Raw genomic sequence first — 26154 nt, 5'->3', positions numbered from 1 at the left:
TGTTTCGGAAAGAAGTCACAGTATCTAACTAAGATATATATACTTGTTTTACTTATTCAGTAAGTCGTATACTCTCTCTCTCTCTCTGCTTTAGAACGATCGTCTTCTGTTGGTTTTGTTTATTTAGCTCGATCCAGTCTGTGTATCAGTTTGTCTGAAACTGAAACCATAGAACCAGTCAAGACAGTCTGTGTATCAGTTTGTCTAAAACTGGAACCGGTCGAACCAGTATTTGTATCAGTTTGTCTCAAACTGGAACCAGTTAAGCCAGAATGTGTATCAGTTTGTCTAAGACTGGGGCCAGTCGAGCCAGTCTGTGTATCAGTTTGTCTAAAACAATCTTCTTCGGCAATATACTGACCTTTAGCGTGTGGCTAACATGTGAATAATGCTAATTTATTTCCTACAGCAGTAAATGATACTACTACCACTGCCACTACTGCTACTACTACTACTACTACTAGTACTGCTGCTACTACTATAATATTATTGTTATTATTATTTGCAGCATCACCACAGTATAATTTATTGTTATCATTAATTAAAATGATTTTATTGAAGAATTTTAAGCTACAAAGTTAGAACTATCACGGATATATGATATTTGACCAATAAAAGGTTAAGAATTAACCTAATTATGATATTTTCCGAATGATTCACATATCTTAATCAGGGTATTTGCCGTATGATTTATATAACCTAATCAGTAAACTTGCCATGATTCACATATCTTTATCCGGGTATTTGCCGTATGATTCATATAACCTAACCAGGGTACTTGCCGTATGATTCACATATCTTAATCCGGGTATTTGCCGTATGATTCACACAACCTAATCATGGCATTTTCCGCTTGATTCACATAACCTAATCAGGATATTTGCGGTATGATTCACACATCTTAATCCGGAAATTTGCCGTATGAGTCAAGAACCTAACAGGGTACTCGCCGTACAGTTCACACGTATTAATCCGGGTATTTGCCGTATGATTCACTAAATCTAATCATCATATTTCCATATGATTCACACATCTTAATCCAGGTATCTGCAATCCCATCAGGTTATTCTTCTCACCCATTGTATTATCTGTACGATTCACATAACCTGATCGTGGTATATTTCATATGTGAAACACAAATTTGTATGATTTACATAACATGATCATGGCATTTTCCAATTGATTCAAACAGCCTTAGCCTCTTTAATTAACAAAACCCCATAGCACATGAACCTTAAAGCGGTTAACATATAAGATCATCTCTGCTAACCAAAACTTAACACCTTGTATAATTGCATTCAAATTTACCTTGTTTTAAAATTTCGTTTTTACGAAAGACGAAAGACAATGTCACAACAAGGTCGTTACAAAAGTTGTATAAATACACGATCAATTTTGGTGTAATAAATATAGAAAATAGTGCACAGTCTCATATATATATATATATATATATATATATATATATATATATATATATATATATATATATATATATATATATATATATATATATATATATATATATGCGTGTCAACCTTTCACTCAACCCACTCTGTACAAGCATGTTTCTAATCATTTGATATTATCTACAGATAGATTAATCAAAATATGATAGTATTTTTTCTCTTATGTAATGCATTTGCGGATTGATTTAGTTATCAACCTACAGCGTTTGCAAAAAAGATCAAATAAGAAAGCAATTTGCTTTCTTAAGTGGAGTTGTGGAGGAAACGCGAGTCAACTCAAGTACCTTTTGTTCGAGAGTGTCTCGCCGGTTTTGATGGAGCTCTTCGTCAATGCAGACGAATCTATTATCTTGAGATTGCATTGTTATCTTTACAGACATTACGCTTAATTATTCTGTAAAGATTTAAATGCCTCTTTTAAATAGTGCTGATAAAAGCACGTGATCAATTATTTTAAGGAGTTTGATGCTATTTCCTTTTTGAGATGGTGCTGTTTGAAGGGCATTTAGTTGTTTGTTTGGACTGCGTAGGCAGTTTTTGAAAGTTTTGTTACAACGGACACCCTCTTCCACATATTTTTTCTTTGCATGAATTGAAAAGTAATTATACAACCAGTCATGCGCCTCTGCATACCATTAACCATAAAATATCTAAGAAACTGGATATAATGCAGAGATTGAGCAGGTCATGTGTGTGTGTGTGTGTGTGTGTGTGTGTGTGTGTGTGTGTGTGTGTGTCAAAGATTTCAAAAGGGCCCTGAATTTCCTCGAAAGAGCACCAAATGAAACCTCTCTGTGCCTATTTATTCAAAATGTCAATTGTACCCAATAAACCTGCGCAAGAATATAAAGATGGTTAAATTTCATGTGACCAGTGACTGTACGTTTAAGTGTGTATGTTTTTGTTGTTAGTCTGGGGGGAGTCCAAAAAACCCTGGACCCCCTTCCCGTTTTCCGATCCGACCCTATAATGTGGAAGTCTACCTGACCCATATCTTAAAAGGTAGTTGTCACTAGACTTGCTCTTGTTTAATTTATATTTACTTGGCATCTATGTTTAAAAAACAAATTTAGTCTGCAATTGCACATTAAACAAAATGTGACGAAGACCTATTAAATAATGTCCAGCGTTTTAACAAAAGCTGGTGTTTGATGGTTTTATATTTGTTTGTTTTCTTTAGGTATATCGTATACTAGTGTCTCCGTCACATAAGAAGACTATTCATATTCATACTGGGAAAATTTTTTATTTTCTTTTATCGATATTTCACTTTATATAACCTTTACATTCTCTTAAAGATGAAATACTGCAAACGTAAAATATTTATTTCATTTGATTCGATTTATCGCCACAACACTATTTCCCTTTTAAAAATCTACATCTATATATATATATATATATATATATATATATATATATATATATATATATATATATATATATATATATAGATAGATAGATAGATAGATAGATAGATAGAGAGATAGATTTTTCCAGTTGTTTTACGGGAGACTAAAACAAAATAATAAACATGCAGTTTTGAGTTAATTTGGTCTTATACGTTGCCGTAGTGACCATACATAAATACATGTATATTCTCCGATATCTAAATTTAGTCAAAGTACGAAATGAAAATATTTAAAAAAATGTTTTGCATTGATTCACTATTTCTCGCCCATGCGATAAAGAAATCTAGCCGTTCGCTAACGTTGCATTCTATTACCTCTGGTTGTTGTCTCAGTTATGGTGCCCTCCTGCCAGCGAGAGAATATCTATCTTAATAACTCCTTTCTTCAAACGTTAAAAGTTATTGTCATTATCAAAATGTATTATTTCGTGTCATTTTCAAGTGGCATCCATTAATTAAACTTCGCAATACTATCCAATGTTTTTGTTTTTATTTTCTCAGGCGTAGAATTGTGTACTTTGGATCGACCGGTCACACTACTACCTTCTCTAACATATTCGTATTACTGCGCTGTTTGCAAAACGATAGCTCGTGACCCATCATCCTCTTGATACAATACAGAAATGCAAAAGTTACAACTGTTAAATTATAATTTGTTTCCTTTGTTATGAGCCAGAGATCCAGCATGATTCTACTTCTATAATTAGTTAGATTGTCACTAAACGCTTGAAGACAGAATGACCTGTAGAAAATGCTAAGATAATAAAGTAATCGATGAATGCTGTATTTGTTGAATGTACTTGGCAACAAAAATGGAAGGTTATATTAAAAGGAACAAACTGGTTGAGGAACATTAGTCTGTTGGAGTTTGCACTGAGACAAGGAAATTTCAGTCAAGCGGTTACATTATTTGTGTTCTTTCTCGGCAATGCCTCGCGGGAACAAAATAATGTAACCTTTCCACTGCGATTTCTTTTCCACGGTGTGAACCATACCATAGATTCTATTAATGTCAGCATTTGAAAAATCGTATTTCATCATGAATTATCAATTTGTATGAAAATCTGTTACTATTATTTTAGCATCATCAGCCCTTCATTTGTTCACTGAAAAGGAAGGGAGATGCATAACATGGCTTTGAAAATTACACCTGAGCGGACATTATGAAACATGGGAGGTAAGAGGCCCCCCTCCTAATATAAAGGCAAGTATAAGGATAGTTATCTATCTTGTGTATTGTCTAAATTATGAGAGTTGTAAAACTCAGAAAAGGAAGATTTGAATTTCAACAGAATCGCTGCAAGATACAATGGCTGACTGTCCCAAAATACTTATTAAGAAACACACATTTTTTGTAATCTGAATGAGCAGCTTGTATTTTTTGGTCCATATTTGAGTAGCTTGTTTTCCTAAAATTGACGTGGTTGGTCTTAAAACAAATTTAGTCCTAAAAGTGTTGCATTTAGTGCTAAAATTTATGCATTTATCATTGGTCGCTTTCCGTAACACGCAACAGTAACAATTTCAGAGCATTATTTCTGTATCGCCACGAACAAAGAAATATGAAAAATGAATATAATCAACCCATTTCCGAGAAGCTGCTGAGACGTAAACTTTTCACAAAATAATATCTTGAGGTGGTTCAACGTTTCAAAGCGAGATGCAATTTTGGCGCGTTGACTAAAAGCGTTCAGTCGGCACGGCGCTAATTTTATATAATTAAAAACCAAAGTATTTAATTCTGAGTGGAGGCAACAATAGATACTTTTTAAGACTGATTATTAGTAATTGGATATGTCGATTGCGACTCCCCATTACAGCTTAACAGCGGGACGAAACAATGATGCCTTGGCGCCGTTTCGGGACGAATTAAAAAAACTCTACAGACTTTCGGAGACAGAGATGATGCAGTGTTCCGATTTAATCCTTCAACATTTAAATAATTAGAATAAGGTGCAACGTTTTCTTGCACATTCTGACTGGGCATCAAGTAAAGGATGCACATTGCCAATGAAGTCAACGTCTTCCTCGCAACTCTGAAAACATAATCATTGCATTTTTACTTTATCAATACTACGCAGCTTGCTACATCAGTGTCGCGTTATAAAACTTTGGTACTTGTTAGACGTTAAATGATTTAACTGCGACTTCTGTGTACCATTCAATGATCAAAAACAAGAATGGGTATACATCAATATTATACTCGTTAAGAGTGTTGTGAAAGAAAATGAGGAAGTCAATAAAAAGTGTATGACAACTTGTAAATCATTAAAACGTGTAAAACACCTTGGAAAGTCAATAAAAAATATATGGCACAGTGGGAAGTCTCTACAAAGTATATGACACCTTGGGAAGTCGTTTTTTAATTTATTGGCTTTGCGTGGTTTTTGTTTCGGAATTCCGATGTGAGCTCACTAATTTGTCAAAATGATAATTCTCTCAAAATGCATATATTTCCATTTGCGTTGGACACATGGAAAAAAAGTTTAGCCTTCAGATACAAAGTGTATATTCTAAAGGTCACAGTGACTTCATGTTGTCTGAAATCATATTAAAAAGACAAATATTTAAAATCTTTAGTACAAATCTAACGCCTTCCTGAGGAGCAGCAGAATGGAATGTAGTTTGTAATGAATTATTGACAGGGTAAGGTGGCATTTGATATCGTTTAAAAGTCGCTTGTCTTAAATCCACTCAGTTCTGGCATTTTTTTTTTCTCGATCATAGGGGTTTGATAGTTATTATATAAAACTAAATATGTAAACAATGATTTGATTTAAAAAGAACATATCAAGCATATACATGTAGCATACACTTTGACATTAAAAAAACAAAAACAACGAGGATTAGATAAATTATTATAGATGATCCAAAAGGGTATTCCGTCTAAATTAGATGATATCTGTGGTATTAAGAAAAATGACACTTTCATCGGCAAATGAATTCGTGGATTTGGTATTTATAGTAGAGTAATAAATGTTTGTTGTGTCGTTACAGTTTTGCCTTGTAGCAAAAACGAAATCTATAAAACTTCGAGCTCAAGTTAAATAGAGAGCTCGTCGCACACAAATCTTAATGGCTACCTGTTTCCGTTGGGACAAACATCATTGAAAAAGGCACTATGAATGATACTTGTGAAAAAGTTACGATCAGACGCAGCTAATATACATAAGGCTGGTACTCCTTATTTAATAGATCATTTTAATCAACCAGATCATTTTTAAACTAACAGATCATTTTAATTTAATAGATCATTTTAATCTAACAGATCATTTTAATTTAATAGATCACTTCACTTTAATAGATCACTTTAATATAAAAGATCATTTTAACCTAACAGATCGTTTTAATATACCAGATCAATTTAATCTAACAGATCATTTCAATTTAATAGATCACTTTAATACAATAGATAATTTTACCGCAACAGATCATTTAAAAATAAAAGATCATTTTAATCTAACAGATCATTTTAATCTGCAGATATTTTCAATTTAATAGATCACTTTAATATAATAGATCATTTTAACCTAACAGATCATTTTAATATATCAGATCATTTTGATCTAACAGATCACTTTAATCCATCAGATCATTTTAATTTAATAGATCATTTTAATATAATAGATCATTTTAAACTAATAGATCATTTTAATTTATTTAAACCTTTCACTTTACCATCGGCATGGCTTATTCTCATGTTCAGACTGTGTATGAACCTCTTTGCTATTGCTTGTGTTGAAACAAAGTCACAATGAAGATTATTTTAAACGGGTAAAGATTCTAGCATAGAAAAGCAAAATGATGAAATAATTGCTCGTGATATTGATTTATTTCATTGCAAACGCATTAACATTTGCATTCAAAAATTGGCAAACTGTAACAGATTTAGTAGATGCCAGCATAGCTCTATATGGTTTTCTAGCAATTTAACCTTGTAGTTGGTGATTTGTACGATTGTGACTAAGATATATTGTAGATTTTGATTCAATTATTCAACATTAATAATATCTTCGTTGTCACCATTAGTAGTATTTTTTCATTACTAATCTAGGTTAAAGGCTTCTACCATCCCCATGACTTTGTATTCACATCGGTGCGGCGCGAGCATTGCTTGATTTGCACCAATGCTTGTGCGGCCACAATATTTAAATATGAGTGTAGCCCCAAATATCGGAAATGTATTACAGACAGAATCTTTGAGCCTGGGTGTAGTTTCCCGTGCAGCTGTACTCGCCAACCGATCAAGATTTGAATACAAATTCTGTATTATCTGAGAGCACAAAGGGGATAACTCTTGTATAAGGATGTGTTAAATTCTGATTTTGGCATGCACTCAATTCACAAAAAGAAAAAAGAATTAATAAAGAAGTTATTATTTGGCGTGCCGAATATCTCAGCCTAAATAGTACATTTCATGTCTTTATTTCCAGCCAAATAGAAGCTCAAAAATGTGAAAGATACTCAAATTATTGCCTGGTGAAAGTGCTGGCAATATCGGAACGAACTACAAATTATAATTCTAAGCTTTTATATGCTTGCGATGTACGGATATTCTTACAATAAGCCGTGTAACAGTACTTCAAAATGGCGTAGTTGTCATGCTGACCTATTAAGGGGGCGGGGGTGCACGCAAATGTTTTGTCATCAGCCTCTTAAATTCAAGTATGGAGTTTTTCACGCACTTGCGGTGTGCTCGGTGGCCTAGTCAGTAACCCTGTTCAACTGATAATCAGGAAATCGCCTATTCGATTTACACGAGAGAAAAATAACATTTTTCTTAATAATTGAGGAAACGTGGAAGTTTAGGCTGGTTGTGCACGATCAATAAAAGTCAATATTGCAACGTAAGGTCGATTACAAGTACGATGGCACGTATAATTCTTTGAGATGGACACTGGTTTAAACAAACTCTGGACATTCTAGTCTGTCGTTTGGAAGGCTATGGTTCGTCTGGGGTTGCATTTAATCCAACGTAATTGATACTGACTTCACAAGTTAGTCGGCCATAAGCTATCACGTGTAACAGCTTCCAATCAGCAACGTGCTCGTGATCTCAAAGATGCTGATTCACGAAGACAAGCCTAGCGGAGATTTATTTTTATAACACACAATTACTGTAGTTTATGTAAAGTCGAACAATTCACACATTGATGCATATCCTATTTTGAACGGATTGATGAGCATCTCTTCTATAGCATCATATTACCAAACCAATGGAGTGTTTCGAATGTTAAAGAAATTAATAAATCGATATTTTGCTTAAATATGTCATACAGCTTTGTCGAAGATGCTCTAAAGATATTGCATAATTTGTCAAATACATATCTTGATAAATTAATCGAATTTGGCATTATCTTGGAAAAGCAACAGGAAAACTTCTAACAGTTTACGTACACCGAGTTGTCAGTGTGTTAACCTAGTAACTAGGACAGAGAGTGTTGCAAGGATCATGATACTGAAAGAAATACTTTCTATGTTAATATAACAATTGGACCCAAACTCACGAACTAATGGTCAAAGATTTATAAACCCCGTTCCAAGTCTGCGGAGGCAAATAACCATACCTGAAATATACACACTATCCGAAGCGTTTAGAATTATTTGATGTGACACCGATAACGGTAGCATGAGAATTTAAGCAATACTTAGTGATGAATCATCTGAGCTCGTATGAGCGAAAATATACATAACGCTTAGTCTACATGAGTCTATTGATTTGTTTGTCACTGATTTTTCAGACTGCGTACTGTTTATTTACAAAATCCTCGTCCAGTATTTCAGATTACCATAAACTAATCACACTTATTCACTGCAAAAGGTTTATGCCTTCAAAATCGTGAACTATATGGCAACACTTCGCAGCATGAATACCGTAAATCACATCGGCTAGGGTGACGTGATGGTCTAGATGCTCGACCATGCCTTAAATTTAGTATCGGCATAAAGTCGAGTAAGCAGCTTAGCCATTCATGCGGATCTGCTCGCGACTAATATCGTAACGCAGCAGAGGCTAACTCAACCTATGATTTGTAGAAACTCCCAAACTTCTTAAGGAAACAAACACATGTGCCAATCAAATAATAGCCAGGACTGATCCTGCGAAAGAATAATTACAAAAATATCAGAAAATGACTTCCTTACATATAAGCAAGCAACATGAGATTCAACTAATTCAAGGCGCGCTAGAGCGAGGAATACGGACTATTAATATGTATGAGAAAAGCTGACATACTTATGATATTAGGACTTTCCCAGAAGCGCCACAGTTGACTGTAAAGCAACTTCTTGAAATGACAGTGCAGGCTTATATAAAGATTCCTACGTGAGTCAAACATGATGAAATAACACTGGTAGTTGTTGATAAATGAGAACATTGTAGCAGTATCGTACATACCATTACCACTGATGATACAGCAAAAGCACCTTGACTTTGAGATTCATAAGCGCTGCAGTGGTTTACAAGATTATCCGGCAATTATTCCGGTCGAATACGAGTAAGATAAAGACGCGGTAAGACCTTTTTCAATTTGCGCCCAGGAATCGTATCGACGTTACAGCGTTCAGATATATCCACAGTTAGGATGGAAATTATTCTCCATGTACTTTTGAGTATGCCACTTAAACATGAGAGTGATGATGCGTTCAAGACAACAAATCCGTGGATTCGAAGCGTCGCTCGTGTTTTTCTGAACCGTAAAGATGCTGAGATCCGTAACGATAAAATAGACAAAGCTTTTTTAAGGAAACGTTCACCAACGCAGGATATTATTTAAGACAGATGAGCGGAAAATTAACTGGATATTTCTCCATTAAATCATACTCGCGGGTAGAGTTTTATTCTATCACAACATGTATTCAAAAGTGTAAGGGGTTGTTTTCTGGTGGGTTTCCCGCTTAATTTAGTTTTCGTTATCTAGAGGTTGACCGACCTCGATGTTATTGCCCGGTTCGAGTAAATATAAATATAAGTGGTGAAAACTTATAGGTGAAATAGATAGGGATCTAAGCAGATATATAGAACAAACCAACACGAGCCCCCGTACATGTAAACAAATAAGTTAATCAATTACATAAAACAACTGTGAGAATTCATTACATCAGGAATATACTCTGCTTTTAGAAAAAAAGATTTCACCGAATTACAAAGAAACACAAATAGATCTAAATAAAATAGCCGATCTGTTTACTGATAGATTTAGTTCATCATAAGATCGAGCGAACAATCGAAGTCAACGTCTTGTACGATTGCATAACCTGCTTGTCGGTTCGCTCTACTTCCACTGTAGCTCTTCAGACCCCTGGATCTCAGTATGATACTTTTCACAATCCGTCTCAGGATACTCTCCGAATACGTCTCAGAATTGATACGCCGCAGGAATACGTCTCAGGATTGTACGTCCCACTACACTTCTCTCTATACTTCTAAGTATACGTCTCAGAATTGATACGTCGCAGGATTGCGTCACAAGAGTATACATCTCAGGAGTTATTTTCTACCTTTTAAATAAACATAAATAGAGACAACCTAAATTTCCTGTTATTTATGATACAGGGGATTTTGCATTATTCTCCCTCGTTATCAGATTTTACTATCAGTGCTAGACATAAGCTAAGGCTATCAATTGACTCCACAAGTTCTATAATGACCCTAGTTAGTCAAATGTCTAATTCGTTACGCAGTAACATCACACATTAACACACCACAATAGGCCTGGGGTTCTGAGCCATCCTCAATTTACACAGCGAATAAATGGGATACATTACATCAATTACTACATCATTTCAGTCAATACACACTTACTCTTAATCATAAGTGAAATCTTCTAAATTCGGTGAATTCACACGGATTCTCGTAATCATATTAACTAATGTAATGCATTAAATTCTTAGAACTTAATTATTATGCAAACAAGGCAAAAAATTCAAACAATTCGTCAAACTTATCTAAAGAAGATTAATGTACGACTTCCTGTGCATAAACTCAACACAGTTATACTTCATAAAGCAAATTATTATACGAATGTAGAAAAAAAAGATTCATGCAACTACAAGTGAATAAATTCAGCAAAGCATTATATATGGCATCAACAAATTACATGGAATTTTCGCACTCCCTTTGCTTTCAACGTTCCTCCCTCTAATCGCCAAATTAGTTCGTCGGTTTCTTTCGACAACAGTCCCCTTTGGACAACAGTTCTTTTACGAGGAAATTTCTTGCAAATCCCTGGAGTCTATTCTTGGGTTTCCTCTTGCAGGAAAAGCTTAGACTGATTAAACATTTCGATGTGGCGATATTAAAACCTAGGAAATTTAGTGCGGGAAACACGCCCCTTATTTAACGTAACCAGTCAGAATCAAATATCTCTGCCGCCTTTTCCAGAGGTGCCAAAGTCGGGGTCAGCTTGACCTGGTAGTTTGATAGTTACAGAGCTTCTGCGAACTTTCAATTGTGACAGTTATACCATGAAAATAAAGTTTACATTGTCCCTAATAGTCCGTCTGGCTGCTGTCTAAACAAATGCTTAATTAAGAATAAAATTCTCCCCTCGAAAGGACATTACCGGACATGGCAGTATGGCGATTTGATATGCCCCTGTCTCCATGAATCTAATTAATGGTTCTCTGGTCTCAACTAACGTATTCTTGTTAGATCGCCAGAAATTTGCCCCTACACAAAAAGCAAGGCGTAATCAGTGTAAAAAAAAATGCTGATACTATAATAATGTTTTAAATGAGCGCTGTTGTTTGTGTTGTGTCCTGCGAGTTATAACCAGGACAAGCCTCGAAAATACAAACCACATCTAGGTGAACTTAAGTTTGGCAACATCGAATTTGCCATAAAAATTACTGACATTAGTAAATTTGAGCTATTTAATCGCGACATAAGTGCTTAATGTATTTGTTTCGATTTAATATCGATCCTTTATTCAACAATCGATATACACATGCAGGTAGTTTAAAACTGATTTGTTCTTGTTGCACAGTACAGAGTCGCTATAATATTATACCTTGATCAGCAAATAATATACAGGCATAGTAAGTACGGGGATCAGATATCTCCATGCAGACGTTGAGAGCATGTATGTAGTATCCAGCGCCTGGCTTCAGCATGACTTTTGCTATAGCGGAATCAGTAACAAGAAGCAGCCCACTATAATGCCAGAACCAGGCAGAAACATTCTGAAATTTAAGCGGTGCAACGAAAATGAAAGTACATTATATTATCAACACGGATTTCGAATACTTGAACATAATCCCATGAAAACCACAAGTCAATTTGCTGAGCAATTCCCATGCTGGTTTTGTCATACTGTAAACAGTTGCGACAGGGAAATTGAACGACCATTGTTGTGTCGTAGTCAGGACTCATTCAGTTGTGCTTATTAAATCGTTTGAGGTTACGGCTCTTCCCTTGTCTCGTGTAGAGGAGCAACACACAGCGTGAGCAGTCTGGAGTTGCGAATTTACCCATGCAAACAAAAATCCCCAATGTGCTTAAAACCTGCAAACTCAAAGAAACTATGTTGTTCACAAATGTAATGTGCAAGTATATCTGCGATTCCGTAAGCGTATGTCATGGTGCTTAAGTTCCTCCATAGCTCATGACCCTGCACGTTCAAATGAAAATGGATCCGCGAACAAAATCTCCGAACTAGTATGAGAACGATTTATTTAAGATCATGAACAATGCTGTGTTCGGCAAGACTTTGGAGAATTTGCGAAAACAAATCGGTCGACTTTGGTGGATCAGTTTGCCAGAACAGCCCAAGCCATTTAACAGTTGCATGCATACCATTTGGTCCAAGCAGATGGTCTGGGCTCACAGGCAACGGTGTCACCCAAGCGTAAGTAAAATAAATCACAGCTTGAAATATTTAACGAGCTAGGCCTTACAGAGATAGATATGGATGTCGTAAAAGTTGTCACTTCTTTCTCCAACAACTAGAAAGATTCTTTAACGGAATCATGTAAGAACGTTCCAGTAATGCAGCATCCCCATTTTGGACAGGGTGGGTATATATTCAGAGCCTTGAAATACAGGTGACGAGTGAAAATAATTTAACAGGGAAGAAAAGGTTATATACGTCGACTCAGGAGACCAAAACCGAAAGAGGATGTTGAGGATAAATTCGTTGATGAAGGACTTAATTGCGCAAACGCAGGCCATTAACTCGTCAACAGTTTGAAGTGCACGTGAAATCAGTTCGCGCGGGCAACAATGTACCATAAGTCCAAAACGAGGCCGCCATGATTTGTCAACGTTTGCCTACCAACAGCATCGTGAAAGCGGGCACATTTCGCTCGTTAATGCATGAACTAATTGAAGATATCGATGAAGTAAACGACTATAATGTGTTCGGAAGCGCTTCACGTGAACGTAAAACCAATGCCACAATTGAGCGTGTTGGTGCAAATGCAACTCCGAGCATCGCCTAGCGGATTACAATCTCATTGACCGCTCCGGTGGCCTACTGGTTAGAGCGTCCGTCTCGGATGCGAGAGGACGTGGGTTCGATCCCCGGCCGAGTCAAACCAAAGACATAAAAAAATGGCGCTCAGCATTAGAAGGTTAGTGTTAGGACTGGTAGGCCTGTTTTCAGGATAATGTGACTGGGTGGGACATCATGCTAAATGTCTGTGGCATGATGCCCCAGTGCTAGACATCACTATAAAATGCCACACTGCAGACATCGTAGCGACATGACTTGAAAATTGTTTAAGCTACGTTAAAGATCCAAATCACACACACACACACACACACACACACACACACGCACACATACACATTAACGAAAACAATTTGACCTTTACTATCGTAGCGAAGATGTCTTGCAAACTGCTAATCTAAATTTAGCCGTATACATATTTATACAGATGCTGTAGTTAACCAAAATCAAATACGAGAAACCAACGTGGTTGTTATATTAGTAACAGTCGTCGAATTCCGAAATTCAATCATCATTAATTTTTACTATAAATATTCACTTGTATTTTGGTATACGTCTTCGCTAGATCGAGTCCCATCCTGGGTTTCATGTAAGACACATAAGTATTATGGATAGAAACCATCAGCATTACTTCTTGTTATACTTATGAAATATTTGTATTAACTTTCTGATACCTATTAAATTCCGTACGATATAGATTTGTGCCATCGTTTATGACATTAGTAAGTACAACTATATTTTATTGAATCTATCTTCATGAGAGCACATACACATATATGGTGATATAATGCAGCTAGTTCTATACCTTCACACTGCACTTCTATTTATTTTATTTTTTTTCTACAACAAAGAGTTTATTCTTATGAATGCATAATACACAACTATTCAAAATTACAAATAATATATGGGACTTCGGACCGACGCATGACGATAAAACTTTGCATATTTTGAATTAATTTATGATGTGTAAACATCTTAAAATTATTATGTAGTGTTCGCTAATTTATCTTCTTTAATTCGTCTAGTAAATCTTTTGTCACTAACGTCAAATACTCTCAATTGACCCCCACCCCCTCTCGCTACGAAATCCGGCCGGTAAGTTCACTATAAGGGCGGGAATAAAATGGTCGCAGTCAATAAAACATACCGAACTTGCTTGGGCAGGGTATGTTTTACTGTGTGAAATCTGAGTCATGACCCCGGAACAATTTTGCTAAGTCAAGTGCATTCGGTGCATATTCAGAATTAATTTTGATTAATACGACCCATACAAAGAGAACATTCTTTGTTGAATGTTTGTAAGCAGTGTTCATGTGTGTGTGTGTGTGTGTGTGTGTGTGTCTGCGCGCGCGCGCGCGTGCAAAAGAGAGAGAAAGAGAGAGAGAGAGAGTTTACACATTGCATTTCGAAGGAATATATAACGGAGAAAGTCAGCTTCATACTTTTCCCGAATCAAAGACAAAAACAGGATTCTAATACTAAATTGCTGCTTGTTCTGCATTTAACGTGATCTAAACTGGCAGGTGCCAGAACACACCGCTTGCACAACTCCCTTCAGGCTTTATTTGCTGTCTGATTCGGATGCATGATTCGGCAGCTGACATTTAATACCACAATAAACTCCGATAAAAGCCATCAAACTTTTGAATAACGTTGACACATTTTAATTCACTTACCATACAATATAGGTTAGAACAGAATTAACAAATTATACGTATATACATACACCCAGGTAGCAAATTTTGACGTAAGGAGTGATGCCTTTAAACTACGTTTCTAAAATGTATCAATTTCCTCTGTATGCCTCTTTCAATTGCCCCACCTTATACCAGTTTTTTTGTCTCGTAACAGATTTTTGTTTTTACACATCTTCTGATGTTATTATAATCGAATTAGCGGGATTTCCTAGAACGTTTACATTTGCTAAATCTCTTTCCTTATAGCGTAAACCTTTTGAAAGCTTTAATTCTGGTTTATTGTTGCTGTCGTTGCTATAGTTATTATCATTTAAATCAAATTCATGCATCTACAAATAAACGTTTTAAAATTTAGATAAATTTTCCTTATTCCAAAGAAGATTGGTAAAGATGCGGAAAAAATTATTTAACATTTATGCTCTTTGAGTTACACAATTTTGGCCTTGATTACACCTTAACAACTGTGTAATTTCCTTGTCTTGCGTTTGTAACCAGTATATTGCTCGCTTCGGTCTACCTGCAATACAAATGGGTGTGTGAGTGTGGAGGGGGCTGTTTAAATTATATAACTGTAAATGGAAGTGACAATGGATGCTATCTTTTCTTGCTGATAAGTTGAGTCCAACTGCGCACAGCGTAGACTATGAATTGCAGTCGCAAAATGCACCATCATATTATCGTCTATGTTGCTTGTTTTACTGAATTACTCTTAACAAACAACACAGACCCATATTTACCGATGCAGATCTGGGTCTGTCCATTTTACAGTTGTCTTCAGCTCATAAGTATGTACAGGTGGTATCTATACGATATGCGCTTATGATTTGCAAGTTTCTTTTCAATTACTTTATCTGATGTAATATAATACAGCCATATAAGTAGGGCATTTTGTCAAATTATGGAAAAATTTCAATACAATTTCGGGGCTTTTCTTCGTACATTATGAATATTTTGCAACAAGTGGTTCATATATGTCATACATTTACTGACCTTTATCGTCAAAAGGTAGCTAAATATTAAACCTCTTTCGTTGTGTAGGAAGGCAATGCTCTGCGAAGATAAATATTTACATAGCCTCATAATCCGTATTTCCCAGTTTATTGTTAAAAAATAGAAATGCTGGATATAATAAGCCCAAATACATCGACCCCATTTGCGTGTTGTGTTTCTTGAACTTTGCTTTTGACAAATTACAATTCATTCCATTCAATAACATTGCAGTTTATACGAATAGATAAACACTAACAGCTTCTCAAATTTGCACAGTTCTGGTTTGAAGAGCACTGCCATTCGTACAAACAAAAATACACTTGACGGTTTTGAGGTTAATCGATCAATACATTTATTGCAAGAAGCAGACCAGGGAATTGTAGATTCTGACACATTCAGTCACTGGTTTCGTAAGTTCATTTCGCTCGAGCAAAGATCAATTTACGTCATTCCCGCATGACCAGAATGGTATGATCAGATTAAATCATATGCTATGTATTCCATCAATTGACCGATTGGTCAAAAGTGTAGTAGATCAAAGTTTTGAAAATAGTTATTGACAACAAGATGGAGAATGCCAGTGAGTGCGATCTACAAGTTTTGATCCAAAATAAATGTCGCAAATTGATAACTACTGGTATATTTGGAGATCGTACATTGAAAAAAAAAGTATAAAAACAGTATAAAAACAATATGATGTTAATATTATATCTGCGTTATGGATAAATTGTTTGGAAGTTCATGTTCACTCGTTCAAAGAAAGAATCCTAATTCTTTCACTCAAATTTATATTTAGATTCTGAAAATAAAGTAGATAAGTGTTCAATCTGGATCGTGTCAAATGAAGTTCAACTGTTCACAAAATTAAAAAGCTGATATGACATACCGTTATTGATGCACAATCATACATGCTTTCGAAAATTCAGATGAACTATGCACTATAGAAAAATATCGAGAAAATTAAAGAGAAGGTCGAGAAAAAAATAAATATTTTCCATATAGATCCGCTTATATGTCTCCTCTAGCTGGAAAATGGACAGACTCAAATCTACCGTCGCATCATGCGCAGGTAGATATGGGTCTACGCAGTAAAACAAACAACATAGATCCTAATATGCTGGGAACTTTCTTAATAGTAAATTTTGTAAGGTCACGGTGATGGCAGATAATGAATGGATTTTTATTTCAATAGAATTTAATTGTTAGGGAGAATACTTACAATATTGTATTGAGTATTATTTTTTCATCGTGTTCAAACGCATGCAGACAAAAGCAATCTCTTTTCGAATTGCTTGTTACTTTCAGTGTTCCAGATTTTAATAGTTATTGACTTCTCCTGTCAAATAAAAATCAGGTAGTACTTAGAACTAATGTACTGTTCGATAGAACGGTGATATCTACAGCCGTAGTTACAACATTTTAAAAGCAGGAAGAATTTTCTATATACAATTCTCAGATGTTCAATATAAAGGTGGCATCAACGTGGCTAGAATTAAACATATTAAACGTCATACATAAATAAAACGTTCATTAAATACAAAGACGGACGATTTGCAAAAATGTTTCTTTTTTTAATAATGTTTCATGTTGTATTAATTAACTCCATGTATATATGTGGTGTGACGGGTTGTTATGCAGCTAATGGGGTAGGTGTGTTATGGGTGGGGTGGGGTGCTCCCAATATTCTATTTAAATTATTATAGAAGTCCCACCCAGGTTTTTGGTTGGAAGTTAAGTTAGTGAAAGATAGATGTAAAGCTACGAGCCCCAGTCAGCAATGCCGACGGTTAAGTGATTGAATATACAAAAAAGTGAAACTCAGCGAATAACAATTTAACGACTATTAAATAGTCAAGTGATTAAAATTTCCCAAGTACTCTCCTTCCGCTCGACCCTGTGATAGCCTATTGCATCATTTGATTAGTAGTGTGAGATGGCTTTCCACCTGTCCTTGTATTCCACTCATCTGTGTATTCTTCACTCCTATTCCTCCAACACCTTCTCCTCTTCCTCCCGACTTTCTCCAAATACCTTCTCCTCCTCGACTTCTCTATAATCCTCCTCCTTCTCCACTTTCTCCTCCTCGACTTCTTTTCTCCTCCTCATCGACTGTCTCCACTGACAAGATTTGTCGACTCCGACTGCTCTGCTAGTCTCACTTCCATCTTCCCTCTTAGAGACTTGGGACTCGCTGAACCGGAAGTTCGGTCCTCCAGAAAGCTTCTTTACGAAGACTTTTCTTTCCTTAGAATCTCATCTCTACGTTTTATCGCAAAATTACGAGTGGCTCTCTCGGAATAACCCTATATTGCTCAGCAATCTTCCTAGGCAAGACTAAATGTTCGCTTCCTTGTAAGAAGTTATAATTCGGATCGAAATTGTTATCACACCCTCTGTTTCAATTCCGATTGGATGTCGTTTTAACCCGATCCAATCAAACTTAGAAGACAATGTCCTTCTCGCTGTCTGTCCATGTAAGGAATGATTTAGAACACGCCCCGTTTCCCTTCGCGGTTCCTCTGATCTTAGGATAAATCTATAACACATAGGTGAGAAGTCGCTCGATCTAAAGCCTGTGCCGATCCAAGATGCCGGATATACTCTCTGGTCACGGTAACCTTGCGTAAGAGATTAACTCTAGCCCGCGGCAATGTTCAGACATCAAACCATGGCTTGTAATAATACCTTTGTTTATACACGACTTGCTAACTGGGGCTGAGCAAACGTGACAATATCTGATTTCTTAAGATAAAACAATGGCATTAATAAAGATGTTAATATATATAAAATACGTCACCAAAACTGAATATATGCTATTAAAATGGACACCGTTGGCTGTTTTGAAATTCTGCTTTCTGAATAATATAGAAGAGTAGAATGAGATTTAACTGTTCTTTTTTATATACTTGGCATAATGTATTCGACTAACCCAGTTTTTATTTTTTTTTGTTTCTTTTTTTTTTCTTATCGTGGAGGAAAAAGTGCATGGTCGGTCATGAGAAACAAGGACGGTTGTTCGACCGGAAATACATTTTGTTTTCAATTTTTCTGTTCATAACTGTAATTCTTCGAAAACCAGAACTTTTGAGCAATTGTGTCACAAGTGAAACTCAACAGATGTAACATGTTACGGTGTTGATAAGCTTGAAATTGCATCCGATATTTGGCTTTGGTTGTCTGTTTTTCAATATCTTCATATTAAATGATGTCGACGGAGAAATCTAAAATTTCACGTACACAGTTCTAAATTTGGTTTGAACGGTATTTATTTCAAATATTGCCATTTAAAGTACATAAAATATAAACAGGTAACCTATTTTGAGTTATCTCCCCATAGACAATACTCTTTTTCGATGAAGATCTGACTGACGTAAGTAATGAAGGACATTAAATATTTAAATACAAAATCTGACACAAGCTAATGAAATATTTTTAAAAACAAAAGTGTTGGAACTATTACAAAAGTGTGTATCATAAAATAGTAACAGATCTATGTGGGGAACTTAACGGGTCGTACCAGGAAATACTAGATAAAGTAGTTATTGTTGTGCATTTTTTGGACCGCGCTGAACATCTCTCCTCGTTAGCCTCTGTCACGTTTATCCCGACCCAGAGTAGCCCCAGTTTTAAACATGTATAATCAAGGTAATTCTGACAAGCCATTGTTTGATGTTAAACATTGCCGCTGGCTAGCACTAATCCCTTACGTAAGATTGCCGTGGCTAGAAGTGGAGAGCCAGACCTAGGAGCTGCGAGGCCGCCAGATAGCCAATTATCACCTAGATGTGAAAACCTTTGTCCAGATCAAAAGAAGTTGCCCGAAGAAGTAGGAGTGTCTTAACTTCTTTTCCCTGCAGACAGACAGTCAGGTTGAACTGGCCGCTAAGACGATTGGACAGGGTCACAGCGCCACCCAATCGGAATCGAGATAAGGGAGAGACCCTAATTTGGCTAGAGTTAACTCTCCGCGTCTTCCGGCAAGAATTAGTTCGCTAGAGAGATTGCCCAGAGGAGGATAGCGTAACTCCGAACAGTCATTCGTTATTGGCGGGAATATCTTACAACAGGAAATTCTAAGTACAGATAGCTTCAAATAAGGTCAGTGAGCTAGTTGTTCGGTCTTTGCGGAATGCGACTGCATTTTTAATTGTAGGTCGTATGTATACTTTATTATTACTAGAATCGTAGTACGAAGAATTACTTTGTGGTGTTAATATGCTTGCATATTTTGAAGAAATGAGTTGATATTTGTAAAGAATTATATAGCTTGCTAGCCGTCGTAAGAGTTAATATTGTAATTCGCGAAGTGGGTATTTTATAGTAGACTAGCACATGTGTTCATGTGATTAGAGATTTTGCCATTGTTGAATATTTGTGTACGCTTGTGGGAGTGTAATGTACAGACATGCGTCTGATTCTTGTCATATTGTAGTACAATGAGATTAAATACATATGTGTATATACTGATGTGACGCAATATATTGATGTCTGTATGACAATTCGCTGATACCGTGTTATTACGCCATTGTTTACCCTGCAAGAATTGTTTGGGAATTTTGATGTGTACGCATGCGTGACAGAAACCGTAATAGCCTTATCCGATGATTAATTGTTGATCTAGTGTGAGGTGAGATTCGACAAAGCATATGTTAACGTCTTGTGGGTTTTCACAGGAAGCTTTGAGGGACAGACTAGTTACAGTTTGGTCCCGTAGTCTCAGATAGAGGGACGGAGGAAAGGAGAAGAAAGGAGAGAAGTCAGGAGAAGTTGAAGTCTACGAGGAAAAGGGGAGAGAAGGGAGGAAGAGGAATTGGGAGCGAAACTGGAGGAGGAGATAGTCGAGAGAGAAACGAGAGTCGAAGGAGGTATTGGAGGATCGGAAGGAAGGAAGGAATTAGCGGGAAAGAAAGAGATGAGTAGACACAAGGACAGGGGGAAAATCGAACTCACACTGTAAATCACGGGATGAATTAGGCTGTCACTTGGTCGAGGGAAAGACGGGTGATTGAGAGTTTATCGTTTTGAATTATCGAATTTATTAAATTGTTATTAATTTAATTTCATCCTCGTGTTCTCTATAATTTAACCATCGGCACTGCTGACTGGGGCTCAGAGCTGTAAATCTACCTCGTCACTAATTTAACTTCTAACCCCACGAACCTGGGTGGAACTTTCATCATAATTTAATTAATATATATTGGAAGAACCCCACCCCAATGCGTGCAACCGTCACAGCCTCAAGTGATTACAAGGTGTTACCCATTAACAAGGAAAACGGAAGATATGTCTAAATATAGGGATAATGACATATTGTATGGTTCCTGATTACAATATATCTTGTAAAATCCAACAGAAAATATTTTGCGGTCTCTGGTCCACCGGATGAACAATTGTTGCTTAATGAAAAAAGATTCTGAATAAGTTATCATTTAATGATCTACAACCTAGACAAAATCTGAAATGTAGAACTTGAATAGGACCAGGATGTGATTTCGTCTTGATTACTGTTTAATTATAACCTGGAGATTAATACAATGATGGGTTGTCCCTATTCTCCCGAAGAGGAGCATCATCATTACAGGTCAGTATGAATTATGATGCAAGTTAGTCCTAGCAAAAGACGTTTGGAAGTTCGCTCTATCACAACGTTGTCCATTACGTACCTGCTGGAAACATGGTTGGAACCAAGGCCAGTAGGCAGACATGATCATTACAAAATATAATCATTCTGTGTTTGTGGCGTCTAGTTATCTAGATCATATTTTGTATTTTGTAAGATTTTTTTTTAAATGTGGTACACACGGTTGAAAATGTGTCTGTTGTGATTAGATAAATCTTACCCCTGTCTAGTTCCAATATAGTTATTTCTCTTAAATGCAGCGGAGTACCTGGTTTTGCCCTTGTTAAATTGACAATCTAACATTGTTCTCTATGACAGTGTATGATATGCATGTTGACGTAGGATAGAAAGTATATTTATTTCACAAAACATTAGGTTTGAGGTCTATGGAGAAACAATTGGTACCGTGATACCATAAATGCCGAAGCTGAGCGGATTATCGATTGCGACGTGCATCGTTCTCAGAGCGCGAAGATAAGTAAACAGACAGGGTGTTCTAGAGTTCACTATTGTAATAACTGGGCATGGAAGGGCTGATTTGCCTGAAGAAGGCTTTCAACTACTCTAGTGGTACTAAATGTGATAAAGGGAACAATTGGTTTTTCTTGTACGCATAGGCAATGAGAGCAAATACCAATATTAACCCGGATTACGAACAGAAATAGAAAAAATCGCTACAACAACTGTAAATATTCGGTTCCGCAGGCACTCTTACACGTCACATGATCATTGGTGGCGACGCCCAGATTGGAGGAAAGTACTTGTCTAATTAGTTTTAAGCTTGACGTAAAAATACAAAACGAAGAGTGACTTCTAATGCCACTTGGTTCATAGCCAATATAATGTATCGAGGAGAGCTGTAGGTGTGTAGTTCGCACTAATGGACGAATCTCTCAAAGAAACTTTCAGGATGGCGCTTCGCTCAAGAGCAACGCACAACGTCCTAAACCTACCGCCTATGAGGATATCATTTATGTTATAAGTGGGCTAGCAGAGAGTTTGCGTAAGAGCAATGATAACAAGTTAATGGCAGCCTTGTGTGATGTTCGTGATGGTATTGCTCAGCTAGCAAATATTACAAAAGTAATTGATGCGCACATAAAAATACAGTGCGACATACCCCACATCGCAGAAGTAAGATGTGCATGCGTCAAGTAAGGCACATTGTGCTGATGCATATCCACAAAAATCCAGTACGCTTAGGGTTCATGCCCTGTACATTAACATTTTTGGTTCCAGACAAGAGTAGAACACACATTTGATATTATGCAAGGTGGTACAAGCGTATATACAGATCCTGGTGTGAGAAAATCAGACTGTGACACTTTCCGCTGTGTTTTCGACCCCAAAAGTCTACGCAAGCTTAACAATTGAGCTGATCGAACGAACACATAATCTGCGCCCGGTTGCAGCTGTGATAAAAAGGAAGCATGCTGAAAGCATTGGGACACATTTCAAAGGCAGGGAACTCGTGCCTACCTTAATGGTTTAATCCACCCAGAAGTATCTCGCCGCTCCCCTTTGTGGACAAGCGCAAGCCGTCTTCGGAAACATGAATGGTGTTTCTGGTAAAAATTATAAGCGTTTTTCAAGGGCTTCTGAGAAACGACTTTCACATTCCAAACAAACAGATTTGTAAAGAGAGAAGCTGAACAAGAGAAGACAAAGAGCAGGCGAAACACTTCCAAAACATGGACAAAAGTTCAGGATACTTTTTCGCTTAGTCTATCCGACAGCACCAGGCGATGTAACTGATGTTTTGTCCAAAGAAATTTTTATTGGCGCACTGGTAGTTTCGGATACGTCACTCTACATTCAACATACACCAAGCTGTAGAATTGGAAGTCGTTGATAGCGTAGACCGTACCAGGGCAAGAATGAATGTGGCTACTATCATTAGTTAAGATCAGATAAAAATAAACAAAATAAATATCAGGAACATGAACTATTTCCGCTGAAACGTGATTAAATAGCTCAGTGACGAAATAAGTATCGCAAAATTGTCGTCTGAGCGCGACAAGATCGCAAATGCTAATATTAGGGTGGATTCTTATAAAGCATTCTGACTCTAAATCCCTGACTCGCCTCAAATCCTTCAAATGTTACCAGAATTAAAATATTAAAATAAATTGTCCAGAATTTAAAAAGAAACCAAACTACATCCGGCATACCTCGGATATTGTGCAGGTGCTAGGAATGGCGCCGTGATAGTCATCCACATAGAAGAAAATAAAACAAAGTTCGGAACATGGTTGGGTTCGAATCTATGTGTCAATTATTCTCGCTCAGTAATGATAACCGGTACATACTTTAAAGAGTTTGTATAGTAGCAGTAAACTTTCGTCAGTATCGCTTTGTTTCTGGTTTGGTATGAAAAACTTTAGCTAACTGAACAGCTTTTGTCGTACTATTAAATGCATAGTACTGGAAAACGCCAGTATGCTTCCCAATCGAACAATTTGCCAAATATAGAGGAGCAAGAAAGAAAGGAATTATATTGAGCGATTTAGTCATTGTCCGACATATTTTGTTAGAGTGCTTCCATTTCCTTTGAAAGGGGTACCAAGTGAATATTGCTAATATGTATCTACCTATAATTAGCCTGAAGGGACGTTGTATGGATACCTTTAATTAATGGCCTTTTCAGACATCTATAATCGGGCAATTTACTTTGTATGAATACCTGTAAGTGTCCTGTCGGCACTTTGTACGGATATATGTAATTAGCCTGCAGGCACGTTGTTCGGATACCTGTAATTAACATGTAGGCATTTGTACGATACCTGTGATTGGACTATAGGCATTTTTACGTCTACCTGTAATTGGCCTGTAGGCACGGTGTACGGATACCTGCAATTAGCGTTTAGACACGTTGTACAGATGCCCGTAATTAGCATGCAGGCATTTTGTACAGATAAAAAAACGAACATGAGATTTTCAGTGTTTCTCACTGAAAGCTGGCTTGGTTTGTTTTTTGTTTTGTTTTCTTTCTTCCAGAATGAGAGGATGATTCAATAGACAGTTATTAATTACACAGCTAAGTTTTGTTTAACTTGTTTTTTTTATATTAATCATTATGTTATAATAAGGGTCAACAATGTTTCATCATCACATTATGCGTTTGAACCAAATGCTAATAAGGCTGACCGTATTATAGACATCAGTGGGGCGCCGACCCAGATGGCAAAGATCTTATTGACCATGGCAAACAAAACACTTCTCATTAGCTTCATTTTCATTTGAGATAATCACGCATATACATATTCAAAGTACCATGATGCGTCCATGCTTATTACTCAATAATAGCTGTTGCAAGTACATGTGTTGTAATTGCACTCCAGGTAAAATAACTAGTCCAAGATAATTTTTGTGGCGATTTTTCAAGACCAAAATATTGTGGATCGTATGGATAATGGCTTGGATACTATAAGTACTTAACGTTTTCTAAATTGTAGGAAAGTTATTTTCCCACCGCCAGAGTAACATTTGTACGGTGTAGTATTTGTTGAACTAAACCAAAAGCTTTCGTACAACTAGAGCGATATGTCACTAGTAATATAGATAATCCGCTAGGAATCTGAAACGTTGTTTTCTAAACCAAACAAAGGTATCAGTATAATTACGCACGTTAAAAAGTAAAATACCAGACCAAAGTTCAACTTCTATACTGGAATCATATCTATGTAATAAACGAAATTTCGAGACCTAGGTCAACTTGTCCCCACTGAACTCTTCTGATTTCTACACTTCTAGCTTGATTGTCACTTAGCATCAGCGTTGTTTGGATAATAAAAAGACACATGAATCTGTAACTGTTTTTCTCTTTCATCTTTGCAGTGTCGAGATGCAGCGGAACCACGATTGATTTATTGAGGTTTTATGGTCAAATATCAAAAAGAACATTTGACAATTTAAATATCTTGCTTGATAATATTTTTCCAAATTAAATTGGTTTTTAGTATCAATGCAGTGACAGGCACTAGTCTAATGATGTTTCTGTAAATTTGATATCTGTTAAAATGAATAAGTTGGAAAGATACTGAATGAATGGTCTCGACTTATACACACATCTGGTGTAAAGTAATGATATATATATATATATATATATATATATATATATATATATATATATATATATATATATATATATAACCTAGTGTTTTGATTTAATGAACTACAGCGTCTGAACGTATAAACCTAAATGTTGTTAATTTCTTGGCTTTTTCTTTTTCTTTCTCTTGTTGGATTTATCGACACAGTAACCACTTTGTTGGTTATGTCATGCTGAGGAAATGAAAGCTAAGTGCCTGTCTAATGGACATACTTCGACAGCTGACACGGATTGTTCTGGACAGGTATCGAATCCGCGACCCTTGGTTTACAAGTTCGACTCTCTACCAGCTAACCTACTGCCGCATGCAGATACGATGTCCGAGTCGCGAGATCTATAAGCGGAAGTATATGAGGAGCATGATGACTTATGGGATTTTATTCTTGGAACTATGTATTAATCGGAGGACTC

The sequence above is a fragment of the Sinohyriopsis cumingii genome, chromosome 17 (assembly GCF_028554795.1).
Source record: "Sinohyriopsis cumingii isolate HCF-2022 chromosome 17, ASM2855479v2, whole genome shotgun sequence".
Classification (NCBI taxonomy): domain Eukaryota; kingdom Metazoa; phylum Mollusca; class Bivalvia; order Unionida; family Unionidae; genus Sinohyriopsis; species Sinohyriopsis cumingii.
The sequence above is the reverse complement of the archived record's forward strand: the minus strand, read 5'-3'. Positions refer to the sequence as shown.